Source organism: Halichoerus grypus, chromosome 1, assembly GCF_964656455.1.
Source record: "Halichoerus grypus chromosome 1, mHalGry1.hap1.1, whole genome shotgun sequence".
NCBI lineage: Eukaryota > Metazoa > Chordata > Mammalia > Carnivora > Phocidae > Halichoerus > Halichoerus grypus.
The window spans coordinates 75,217,140-75,230,266 of NC_135712.1; the positions used below are offsets into that span (position 1 = coordinate 75,217,140).

At 37.3% G+C, this 13,127-nt stretch overlaps 1 non-coding gene across 1 annotated transcript; it reads left to right on the forward strand.

Annotated features, from left to right (window-relative positions):
* The first annotated feature begins 12,707 nt into the window (after positions 1–12,707).
* Positions 12,708–12,850, forward strand: LOC118545617 (U4 spliceosomal RNA). Its single transcript, XR_004922173.1, has one exon. It is a non-coding gene; the product is annotated as a U4 spliceosomal RNA (small nuclear RNA).
* Positions 12,851–13,127: the final 277 nt, after the last annotated feature.

Consider the following 13,127-nt stretch of genomic DNA (forward strand, 5'->3'; position numbering starts at 1 on the left):
GTGCTTTTACCTTAAAGAACACTAAGGGATTTAAAACATTATTAATTTTTACTACTATGTTTCCAGGTGAATGCAATTTTGTGTATTTTAATTCTCTTTCTTTTGATATGTGTATGCATACATACACACATATCCTAAGACATTATGATTTGATATAGTTATTATTATTTGATATAGTCAATGTTTATTTAGATTCACCTTGATGCTGACCACCTTTATTGCTCTTCATTCCTTTCTGCACCTCTAATCTTGCATCTGAAAGTCTTTCCTTCTGCTTGAAAAATGCTCCTTATAATTCATCTTGTCTGTTGGAGAAAAGTCTCTTAATTTTTATTTATATGAAGGTAATTTTATTTCACATGAATTCTTGAAGATGTTTACCATTTTGTTTTTCTGGGTATAGCATTCTAGATTTGTATGTACTTTGTTTTAGCACTATAAAGATAATATTGCATGGTTTTTTAAATTACTTCAGTTAAGGATTCAGCTCTCAGTCTAAATGTTGCTTCTTTAAAAATATTTTATGTGTTTTTAGCTTCTTTTACATACTATTATTGTTTCAAGTTTTTAGGGTTATCGGTAAAATGTAGTTTGGTAATAATTTCCTTGGATCTCATATTCCTTCTTAAATTTTATATGTTTTATCATTGGATAAATTTCATCCAATATCTATTCACATATTGCTGCTACTTCTTTCCCTCTCTTTTGAGACTCCAAATATAAATATATTCATCTAATTCACTGTATTTTTCATGTATCCTACCCAACTGTTGTTTTTTTCATTCATTTTCTTCCATGATTCATTAAGATGTTTTCTTCTGACCCATTTTCAATGTCACTGAGTCTCTCTTCAACTACATCTAAGCTGGTAAATCCTATCATTAAATTATCAATTTCAGTTTTAAAATCTTTCAGTTGCAGAATTTCTACCCTATAGATTTTCAGTCTTTTATTTATTTGAATATAGTGAGCAAAATTACTTTGAAGCTTAGTCTGGCAACTCCAATATCTAGAGTTCCATTGAATTGGCTTCTATTATACTTTGTTTCTGTTAGATTGAATTCATATATTCTTGTCACCATGTGTTCCTGATTATTTTTGATTAGGGATATTTGTAATTTTTTGATATGATTTGAAGTTGGGCTGTAGTCCTTGAAAGTGCCAGTTTATATTCAGTACACATTTTCTCCTAGTATATATCTCTTTCAAATTTCAACCAAAAATATACAGAAGTATATCAGAGATCTGCCCCCTTAGCTGGTCCTCAAGTCCAATTTTTATCCACCCAATTCTGTAAGGCTGTCAAAAATATGACTCAAATTGTCTTCCTCTTAGAAGTCTTTAACAGTGCTGATAGATAACTCCAGGAGCAAAATGTCTAAAATGCTAGGCTCACCTTCCAGAGCCTCATTTCCTTCTTTTTTTCATAATCACACTGAATAGGTGATTCTTCACTGCCTTAGTAGCTCTTCAAAGACTCTCCAATAAATTATCTCTCTCTCTCTCTATCATCTATCTATCTACCTATCTACTTATCTATCTATCATCTATCTAATCTATCTATCTATATCATCTATCTATCTAGTCTCTATCATCTATTTATCCCAGTTTCTCTAGTTATCCTTAGTAGAAGGGTTGGTTTAAATTAACAAAGTTTACTTTATCAGAAATGGGCTCTTAATTGCCAAAATACCTTTCTTTACTATTTTTCTTTGAAAGGTCAATTTAAAAATGTTCTGTTATGCTATCACACTATTTTGCTAAAAAATTATTTTTAAAAGAATGATTTTTGTTTAATTTTTTAATCCTAAAATAACCATGTAATTGTAATACAGCTTAAACTAACTTTGAAATAAGGTAAACTCAAATTATTTTTTGTTAAAAATTGATTATTTATTAATTACCAAGATATGTTTCCCCTTTTAAGAAGATTTATTTTAAGTGTCTTTGGATAGTGAGGAACTTCTATAATTTGAAGCCAACACTATATTTTTAGACATAACATTTGCAGAGGACTTGTTTAAATATTACTTTGAAGATTTGTTTAAATAGCACGAAATTAAAAATTATAAGTTTACTAAATATTACTGAATTACTAAAACATCTTCCTAAAACCCCCTCGTGTTAGGCAGAATAATGATCAAATGTGTCATGCCTTAAATCTTTGAAACCTGTAAATAAGTTACCTTACATGGCAAAAGGGACCTTGCAAATACGAATAAGGGTATTTGACCTTGAAGAGATTGATCTGGATTATCTGGGAGGCTCCAAATTAATTATATGAGTCCCCGGAAGTAGAGCATCTTTCCCAGCTGCAGTTAGAGAGATGCAATGTACTTCTGTTGCTGTCTTTGAAGGCAGAAGGAGGCCACGGGCCACAGAATGCAGGAATGCAGCTGGCTTCTAGACATTGGAAAAGGCAAGAGCGAATTTTCTTCTAGAGCCTCCAGCAGGGAAAGCAGCCCTGCCAAACACCTTGAGTTTTAGCCCAGTGAAACCTATGTCTGACTTCTGACCTGCAGAATGAAAATATGATAATTTGTGTTGTTTCAAGTCACTAAGTTTCTGGTAGTTTGTTATGCTAGCAGTAGACACTAAGACAACCTCCAAAGGAGTTCAATGTTTCTACTTTTCTTTCATGCAATTATTTCTTTATACTGCTCCAGTGGGATCTTTTTAAAAAGAAATAAGGCAGCTACCAATACTCTGCAATCATATAAAGTAAATGGATAATGTTATATTTAACTGCATTTTATGGGAAATTGAGGCTAGAAGTTTAAGTGAGTTGTCTAAGATAATAGAGCTAGCAATTTTTGGTGCTGAGATTCAGCATCATGCAATCTGGCTCCAAAAACCCATGCTCTTAACAACTAGCCCATACTACCTTCCTTCATTTTAAATTCTTGGTCAAAATCCTTTCGTGACTTCACATCTCACATAGAACTGAATGTGATCTGTTAACCATGGGTACATTATCTGTTATCTGCCTATCTCATGTTTCTCCCCTTGATGTCTTCTTTCAACTATAATGGCCTAACCTAGCTCCCACTTTAGGGCTTTTGCATTCACTATTCCAGAGGCCTGGAAGGCTCTTTCTTCAGATCTTTGCAAGCTGAATCCTTCTTTTTTTTTTTTTATTTAAAGATTTTATTTATTTATTTGACAGAGAGAGACACAGCGAGAGAGGCAATACAAGCAGGGGGAATGGGAGAGGGAGAAGCAGGCTTCCAGCAGAGCAGGGAGCCTGATGCGGCGCTCGATCCCAGGATCCTGGGATCATGACCTGAGCCGAAGGCAGACACTTAACAACTGAGCCACCCAGGCACCCCAAGCTGAATCCTTCTTATCCTTTAGCTTTCTGGCTCAAATGGACCATGCTCAAGGAGGCTTCCTATGGCCCATCAATCTAATAGTCACTTGGCTATACTTATTATCCAGTTTAATTTTCTTCTTAGAATTTTTCTGTACTAACATTGCCTTTTAAATTTATTTTTCAGTTTATGTATTTTCTCTCTTCTCACTAGAAAAAAATCTCCACAAAACCTGAGATCATGTATCTCTTGCTTCTGTATTCCACTAAAGTAGAATATTTCCTGGCACACAGAGCGCACATAAATATTTTTTTTGAATGAATAAGTGATCTCATGCACACTCATAAGCATTTCAGTGCACTTTCTTCAGTACTTGAGGAAGAGATGGTGCTCTGGGAATTACACAAACCAGATTTTTCATTTGCACTAATGTCAATCAATAATTGCAGAAATTGCATATTATTATAAGGCTCTTCAAATATATTTACAGTATTTTGAATAGCTACTGTTGCTATTTAAGGTGGGTAGATTGGAAGGCAGTTATATTTTCTTTCTTAAGGAAGGTGATGAATAGGACTAAATTATCCTATAAAAAACCAGGCTGAAGCTACCTGAAGGGAAGACAGAGATAGAGGGAGAGAAATAGGGAAAGAATGATGATTTAACAGCAGCTGCCAGACCACAGGGGAGAAATCTCTCAAGAAAGTTTCATTGAGGTATGTGGAATTTCATTCTTTTTCTTTGTCCCCCCCCCCCAAATTCAGTAAAAACCTGTTTATTTCAAAATATTTTAAGAGTTATGATTTGTTTTTGATGTATTTGTTTTTAATTTTTTTTCTATTTTAATTGTTATTGTTCTAACATTTGAACTGGACTGCATAAGAGTCAAATGCTAGATTAGAGTAAGGCTGTCCATATAACCTCCATTAAACTTATGTATATTTCTGCACAGTTTATCATGTGTGTTATTAATAAAAAAAAAAGATTCTTTAGAGAGTCTATTTCAGTAACTAAAGAATGTTAGAAGAACGTAAGTGTAAATCTTCCAAACGCAGTGTATTCTCATGTGCTTTGGTTAACCAATGTTCCAGTTATTTTATCAATCGTACGCATAATATAGAGACATCTCACTTCATTTCCAAGAAAAAATCCAAAGATCAGAATAAATTAGAAACTCTAAAACCATATTACTGAGCCTGTGGGAGATAGAGACCTCAGGAACAAACTACAAAGGTCTAATTATAGCTGTCATTTACAGGCCAGAAATAGTAGATGTAAGAATTGGTATAGGGCGTCTCTAGTAATTAAACAAATTTATATTATGTAGAACAGAAACTTATATATACAAATTTATCTTACATATACACATATACAAATTAACATTATATAGACATAAAGAGTCTTTGTCATTAAGTTTTAATTACCATTATCTGACCTACTATCTGTCTGCCTGGGCCAATCATTTATTTTAATGAGATAAGAATTGAGACACAGCCAAGTCAACAGTCCATGTTCTTTTTTTTTTTTTTTTTAAGATTTTATTTATTTATTTGACAGAGAGAGAGCACAAGCTAGGGGGCGGGGGGCGGGAGAGGGAGAAGCAGGCTCCTTGCTGAATAGGGAGCCTGATGCAACATGGGGCTCGATCGAGGACCCTGGGATCATGACCTGAGCTGAAGGCAGAGGCTTAACCAACTGAGCCACCCAGGTGCCCCAAAAGTCCATGTTCTACATGACTTATAGGGTTGATGTGAAAATTAAATAAAATAATAGATATGACAGTGCTTAATAAACTGTAAAGGACTGTGTGATTCTAAGTTTTTTTGTGGCATACCAATTAATAAATAGGGAACTCCATATAATAGAATATTAGGTAAAAGAATGTATTACGTTCATTAAGTATAAAATAATAGCTACCATTTGTTGAATGCCTATTATGTGTCCAGCACTATACTAAATGTTTTATAGATGAGTTCATTTGATTCTCCCCTTAAATACAGGGTAACAGACTGATATGCAAACAGATGAAGCCTACCTGAGGACACATTGTGATCATAAATCATCCTATAAATTGGTTTAATTTTCATGAAAAAAAGAGAAAAATTTAAAAAATCCCATCCAATTCTATCAAATTAGGATGGCATTGTTATTAAATTATACTTCTCAAAGTTTCAGAGGTTTTGAAGTATTCCCCTGAATCAACTTAGACAATCACTTTAGATGAGCCACATATATTCAAACAAATATTTTTTTAACACTTGCTGTATGTCAGATACTGGGCCGTGTTGGTTATTAGGATAAGCACAAGTTCTGTCCTCAGGAGGCTATTTAGCAGGCATTGAGTACAAATTAAAATAACAATGATGGAAATCTATAAAACATTTTTATGTTAGGGAAGTTTTATGATTGGAGAGATGGAAAATGCTAAGGGAGCAGAAGTAGAAGGATCTAACATATTCTCAAGAAATGCCTCTCTAAAAAAAAAAGGACTAAGCTAAATCAGCTATAAAGGCAGAGGTGGGTGATGTGCATTCCTAGCAGAAGTAATGTATGGAAAATCGGACTGGTGAGAGTATGGGACATTTGAGAAGCTTGGAATAGTCAGGCATTGCCAGAGGATGGGGAGTGAGGAGGGATGAATGACTTTAGGTTGTTAAAGAGACATACAGAGGAAAGATCATTAGTGCCTTATTGGTCTAATAAATTAGTATTTATTATAAAGGCAACAGGAGTCTATTGAAAGTTTTTAAGTAGAGGAGAGAGATGGTACCATAAGTGATTTATAAAGATTGCACAGCTGGTTGAAAATAAATGAGAAGAGAAATGTACTGGATATAGCAAAACCCTATAAAGCTGGCATAAAGGGGACACATGTTAGTGATGGGTGAGGGTATTGGAATGGGAAACGGAGTAGACTGACCTGAGAGCTATTTAAGAATGATAGGATGAGGTGATTTATTGGTGCTGCAGAGACTGTCCCTCTTGAATTCACTTTTTAGGGAGCACTGCCGCTAAAAACACCCAGGTGCTCCAGCTGGGAAGAGCTCCCTTGTCCAGGGTTGCACCTCTTCCTAGGGTGGCCCTCATTCAATGACAAATCAGTCTGGATATATAAATGTTCATTCAAGAATAACCATAGTATATCGGCAGAGACGTCCACTGAGACTACATCAACCCAGCTTTTCCCTCTTTCCTTCCACAGCTATTGATCCCAAGAGCACTTCCTACTAAACTTGTGAACACTGATTACTGCCTCAGAGTTTGCTTCCCAGGGAACCCAGTCCTGTGGTGGTTGGCTAAGTAGTTGGTGTATAATGAAGAATGATAATTCATAGACTACTAGGTTTCTGTCTTGAAAACTGGGAAATAGAGATAGGGAATCCCAGAAGAATAGCATATTTTATGTGGTAAGAACTTGAATGTGACATGTAAGTGAAGCTATTCAGGTAACTCTTAACTCCTCAGATCTGCATCCCAAAAGATGAGCCATAGAGGTTGAGAAAAAAAGAGGTAGGTAAGGGAATTAAAGAATTGACTAGAAAGTTTAAAATCATGACTGGGTAGGTGGGAAAATAAATTGACTAGAGTATGGAGATATAAGCTCTAAACTCTTCTGTGAGTAACCATAATTTGGCACATGTTTTGCATGAATTCTTGTAAAAATGGAAGGAGTTAAGAAACAATATCATGGCATGCTACTTTTTAACATGAGACCTAAAGTTCAATTTGTTGGTGAGGATATTTTCTTACACTCTCTGCCTGTCTTGGGAGCAGTTGAAAATGTTTCTGCAGAGCTCAAATTTAACCAGCTAAGAGAGACTATGAAAGTATTTCAGCTCATTTGATAGAAATCTTCTAACAAAAAGAATGCATCTTAAAATAAATGTCTCTGGATGGAAAAAGCATTATAGTACAGTGGAAGTTTAATCCTGTCTTTTAAGGTCAAGAACATATTTTGGCTTTTGTGTGATCCTCAATTCAAAACATCTGTCCTTATTAATGATGTGGTAAAAAGGATCATGTAAGATTTGGTACCAAAGGATTGGCTATCCTAAAAGCCCACAAAGAATACACTCTTTAGGTGCTTCTTTGGATCTGCTTTGCAGAGAAATAAATTCATCTTTGCTGTGCTGAAAATTGCCTGTCAGAAAAACTGTTGCTGAATAGAAAACTGTCACTTATGAATTATTTTTTATTGACCAGAAACTAGATCATAGACCCTATTTTCTAACCCAGGGAAAACCAAGTAAGACTTGTGACTGAGAACTCTTGAGTGAACAGAATGTAGATTTTCCAGTTTATTTGAAAAGATATTAGATACACAGAAGATAGAGATTATAATTATGGGTCAAACAGAAGCTCAGAATCAACCACATGGCATTTATTAATACAAAAAAATATTTATCTGCCTACCACGGAAAAAAATTGACAAAAACTGTATTCTTACAGTTTTGGAAAATAGAGTCTCTGTGCTGGATTATTTTTAGTTTGCCCCTCTAGAACCTCTGCTCCCCTTTCTTGACCTGCACTTTGCCCAGGAGAATAACCTTAGAAGCTGCATCAGCTGGCTCCTTGTCTTCTAGTATTCAGTTGGTTTTGACCATAGAAGGCACTTCCAGGAGATTCTATGAGAGGGAAGTCAAGTCAGGGTTTTATTTTCCTGGTCAGTCTTCCTCAGAGGTTGTTATGGGCCATCTATGTGGCAGGTCTTGGCTTCTGTCAGGTGGCCTTTCTCTCTCTACTCAAAACTGTTCTTTACTTCACTCTTGCAGGACTTAGGGTGGTAGTGGTACTCTGCTATTACTATACCTAGGGTACTGAGCTTGCTTTTATGGTTTCCTTATACCAGACCCATAGCTTTGCCAACAATCTATTTTTGAAACCCCCTTCTGGTTACTCAATTTGAGTGTGCCATTTTTTCCCTGCAGAGACTCTAAACTGAATCCCTCAAGTAAAGGTTAATACATGATTAATTGTTCTTCAATCTTTCTCAAAATATTGACATCAGAAGCAGGATTTAATCAACTTTAAATGATACTTTTAAAGTCTTCTGCAACCCTGTAGTTAGGCTTCTAATTATATACATTCATTATAATTGAGAATTTATTTTTTAGTGCCTACTGTGTGCATGGAACTGGGCACAGAGATAAATCAAACACTAAACCAACTCTCAAGATGCTGGCCATGAGGGGGAGGAGCAAGATGGCGGAGGAGTAGGAGACCTAAATTTCATCTGGTCCCAGGAATTCAGCTGGATGGGGATCAAAGCATTCTGAACACCTACGAACTCAACAGGAGATCGAAGAAAAGAATAGCAGCAACTTTCTGAACAGAAAAGCAACCACTTTCTGGAAGGTAGGACATGCGGAGAAGTGAATCCGAGGTGATATTCGGGAAGATAGATGGCGGGGGAGGGGGCCTCTATCAGCTGATACCAGCAAGTGATAGAGCCAGGGAGCACAAAATCGGAAATTTTAGAAGTCGGCTCCGCTGAGGGACGTAGCTACAGTGGCTAAGCAGGGGGGGTGGGGAGGGTGGGGGGTGGAACCCTCGCTGGTACAGAGTGTTCTCAGGACCCTCAGAGTCACAGAAAGACCAGGGGTGCCTGAGTGCAGCAGAGCTCCCAGGTATCGGAGCGGGGAAGCCGCCTGCAGAGACGGAGCCAAGGCGCGGACTCTCAGCTCGGGGTTGCCATAAACTGTGATCTGCGGCACAGTTGGGCCACTGCTCCTCCAGCAGGGACCCAACAAGTGGCAGATCCGGGGAGACTCCCCTTCCTCCCCTGGGAGGAGCTGCGCAGGAGCGCACTGCAGGGATCTGCTGGGTTTGGAGACTCCACACGGGGTCGGGTGCCAGAGATAGAAATGCTCGGTCACAGGCCGGGTGAGCACGGAGTGCGGCCGGAGACTGGGGGAGACGGGAGTGACTGACTGCTCTTCTCTGGGGGAGCACTGAGGAGCGGGGCCCCAAGTTCTCGGCTCCTCCAGGGCGGAGATTGGGAGGCCGCCATTTTCACTCTCCTCCTCCAAAGCTGTGCGGAAAGCTTGCAGGGAACAAAAGCTCTGGAGAGCAAGCCCGAGCAGATTACTTAGCCCGGACTGGCAAGGGGGGGGCAATTCTGCCTCCGGCAAAGACATTTGGGAACCACGGCAACAGGCCCCTCCCCCAGAAGATCAGCAAGAACAGCCAGCCAAGACCAAGTTTACCGATCAATGAGAACGTCAGAACTCTAGAGCTAGGGGAATACTGCACATAGAATTCATAGCTTTTTTTCCATGATTCTTTAGTCTTTCAAAGTTAATTTTTTTTAACTTTCTTTTTTTTTCTTGAATTTTTCTTTTTGCCTTTTTCATCCAACATCTTATCAATCCCTTTTTTATTTTTTATTTCATTTTATTTTTTTTTTAAAGATTTTATTTATTTATTTGACAGAGAGAGAGAGACAACGAGAGAGGGAACACAAGCAGGGGGAGTGGGAGAGGGAGAAGCAGGCTCCCCACTGAGCAGGGAGCCCGATGTGGGGCTCGATCCCAGGACCCTGGGATCATGACCTGAGCCAAAGGCAGACGCTTAACCAACTGAGCCACCCAAGCGCCCCATCAATCCCTTTTTTAAAAAAATCTTTTTTATTTTTCATTTTTAGAGTCATATTCTATCTCTTCAGAGTAGTTAACCTTATTTTTGGTATATATATATATATATATATATATATATATATATATATATATATATGCTGTTCTCTCTTTAAAATATTGGGATACAGTTTCTTCTAACAGACCAAAATATACCCTAAATCTCTAGTGTATGGCTTTGTTCTAGTCTCCTGCCTGATCACATTCTCTCCCCCCCTTTTTTTTTTGAATCCTCTTCTTTCCTTTTTCAACCAACTTCTTATCAATTCCTTTTATAAAATCTTTTATAATTTTCATCTTTACAGTCATATTCCATCCCTGCATTGTATTTACCCTTATTTTTGTACATATATAAGTTTATCTTTCTTTAAAATTTTAGGAGGCACTTTCTTCTAACAGACCAAAATATGCCCAAAATCTGCTGTGTGGCACTGATCTATGCACCAGCCTGATCATATGTGATCATATTCTGTTTTGTTTTTGTTTGTTTGTTTTAATCTTTTCCTTTCTCTTCCTTTTTCCTTTTTTCTTTCTTTCCCTTTCTTTTCCCCTGGTTTCAGGTCTCTTCTGATTTGTTTAGTGTATATTTTTCTGGGGTCGTTGTTACCCTGTTAGCATTTGGTTCTGTCATTCATCTATTCTCCTCTGGACAAAATGACAAGACAGAAAAAATCACCTCAAAAAAAAAAAAAAAAGAACAAGAGGCAGTACCAACTGCCAGGGACCTAATCAATACGGACATTAGTAAGATGTCGGAACTAGAGTTCAGAATGACGATTTTAAAGATACTAGCTGGGCTTGAAAAAAGCATGGAAGATATTAGAGAAACACTCTCTGGAGAAATAAAAGAACTAAAATAACCAAGTTGAAATCAAAACGGCTATTAATGAGGTGCAATCAAAAAAGGAGGCTCTAACTGCTAGGATAAATGAGGCAGAAGAGAGAATTAGTGATACAGAAGACCAAATGATGGAAAATAAAGAAGCTGGGAAAAAGAGATAAACAACTACTGGATCACGAGGGCAGAATTTGAGAGATAAGTGATACCATAAGATGAAACAATATTAGAATAATTGGGATCCCAGAAGAAGAAGAAAGAGAGAGAGGGGCAGAAGGTATAATGGAGCAAATTATAGCAGAGAATTCCCTAATTTGGTGAAGGAAACAGGCATCAAAATCCAGGAGGCACAGAGAACCCCCTTCAAAATCAATAAAAATAGGTCAACACCCCGACATCTAATAGTAAAACTTATGAGTCTCAGAGAAAAAGAGAAAATCCTGAAAGCAGCTCGGGACAAGAGGTCTGTAACCTACAATGGTAGGAACATTAGATTGGCAACAGGCTATCCACAGAGACCTGGCAGGTCAGAAAGGACTGGCATGATATATTCAGAGCACTAAATGAGAAAAATATGCAGCCAAGAATACTATACCCAGCTAGGCTGTCATTGAAAATAGAAGGAGAGATAAAAAGCTTCCAGGACAAACAAAAACTAAAGGAATTTGCAAACACAAAACCAGCCCTACAAGAAATCTTGAAAGGGATCCTCTAGGCAAAGAAAGAGCCTATAAGCAACATAGACCAGAAAGGAACACAGACAATATACAGTAACAGTCACCTTACAGGCAATACAATGGCACTAAATTCCTATCTTTCAATAGTTACCCTGAATGTAAATGGGCTAAATGCCCCAATCAAAAGACATAGGCTATCAGATTGGATAAAAAAACAAGACCCATCGATATGCTGTCTGCAAGAGACTCAGTTTAGACCCAAAGACAGCCCCAAGTTGAAAGTGAGGGGGTGGAAAACCATTTACCATGCTAATGGACACCAAAAGAAAGCTGGGGTGGCAATCCTTATATCAGACAAATTAGATTTTAAACCAAACACTGTAATAAGAGATGAAGAAGGACACTATATCCTACTTAAAGGGTGTATCCAACAAGAAGATCTAACAATTGTAAATATCTATGCTCCTAACATGGGAGCAGCCAATTATATAAGCCAATTAATTACAAAAGCAAAGAAACACATCGACAACAATACAATAATAGTGGGGGACTTTAACAACCCTCTCACTGAAATGGACAGATCATCTAAGCAAAGATCAACAAGGAAATAAAGACTTTAAATGACTCACTGGACCAAATGGCCTTCACAGATATATTCAGCACATTCCATCCTAAAGCAACAGAATACATATTCTTCTCTAGTGCCCATGGAACATTCTCCAGAATAGATCACATCCTAGGTCACAAATCAGGTCTCAACTGGTACCAAAACATTGGGATCATTCCCTGCATATTTTCAGACCACAATGCTTTGAAACTAGAACTCAATCACAAGAGGAAAGTCAGAAAGAACTCAAATACATGGTGGCTAAAGAGCATCCTACTAAAGAACTAATGGGTCAATCAGGAAATTCAAGAAGAATTAAAAAAATTCATGGAAACTAATGAAAATGAAAACACAACTGTTCAAAATCTTTGGGATGCAGCAAAGGCAGTCCTAAGAGGAAAGTATATAGCAACACAAGCCTTTCTCAAGAAACAAGAAAGGTCTCAAATACACAACCTAACCCTACACCTGAAGGAGCTGGAGAAAGAACAGCAAATAAAGCCTAAATCCAGCAGGAGAAGAGAAATAATAAAGATCAGAGCAAAAATCAATGAAATAGAAACCAAAAGAACAGTAGAACAGATCAACAAAACTAGGAGGTTGTTCTTTGAAAGAATTAACAAGATTGATAAACCCCTGGCCAGCTTTGCGAAGTGGCAGTATCGTAGCAATGAGGTTTATCCGAGGTGCGATTATGGCTAATTGAAAACTTTCCCCTATAAACCCCTGGCCAGACTTATCAAAAAGAAAAGAGAAAGGACCCAAATAAATAAAATCATGAATGAAAGAGGAGAGATCACAACCAACACCAAAGAAATATAAACAATTATAAGAACATATTATGAGCAACTATATGGCAGCAAATTAGATAATCTGGAAGAAATGGCATTCCTAGAGATGTATAAACTACCAAAACTGAACCAGGAACAAATAGAAAACCTGAACAGACCTATATCCACTAAGGGAATTGAAGCAATAATCAAAAATCTCACAACCAACAAAAGCCCAGGGCCAGATGGTTTCCCAGGGGAATTCTACCAAATATTTAAAGAAGAATTAATA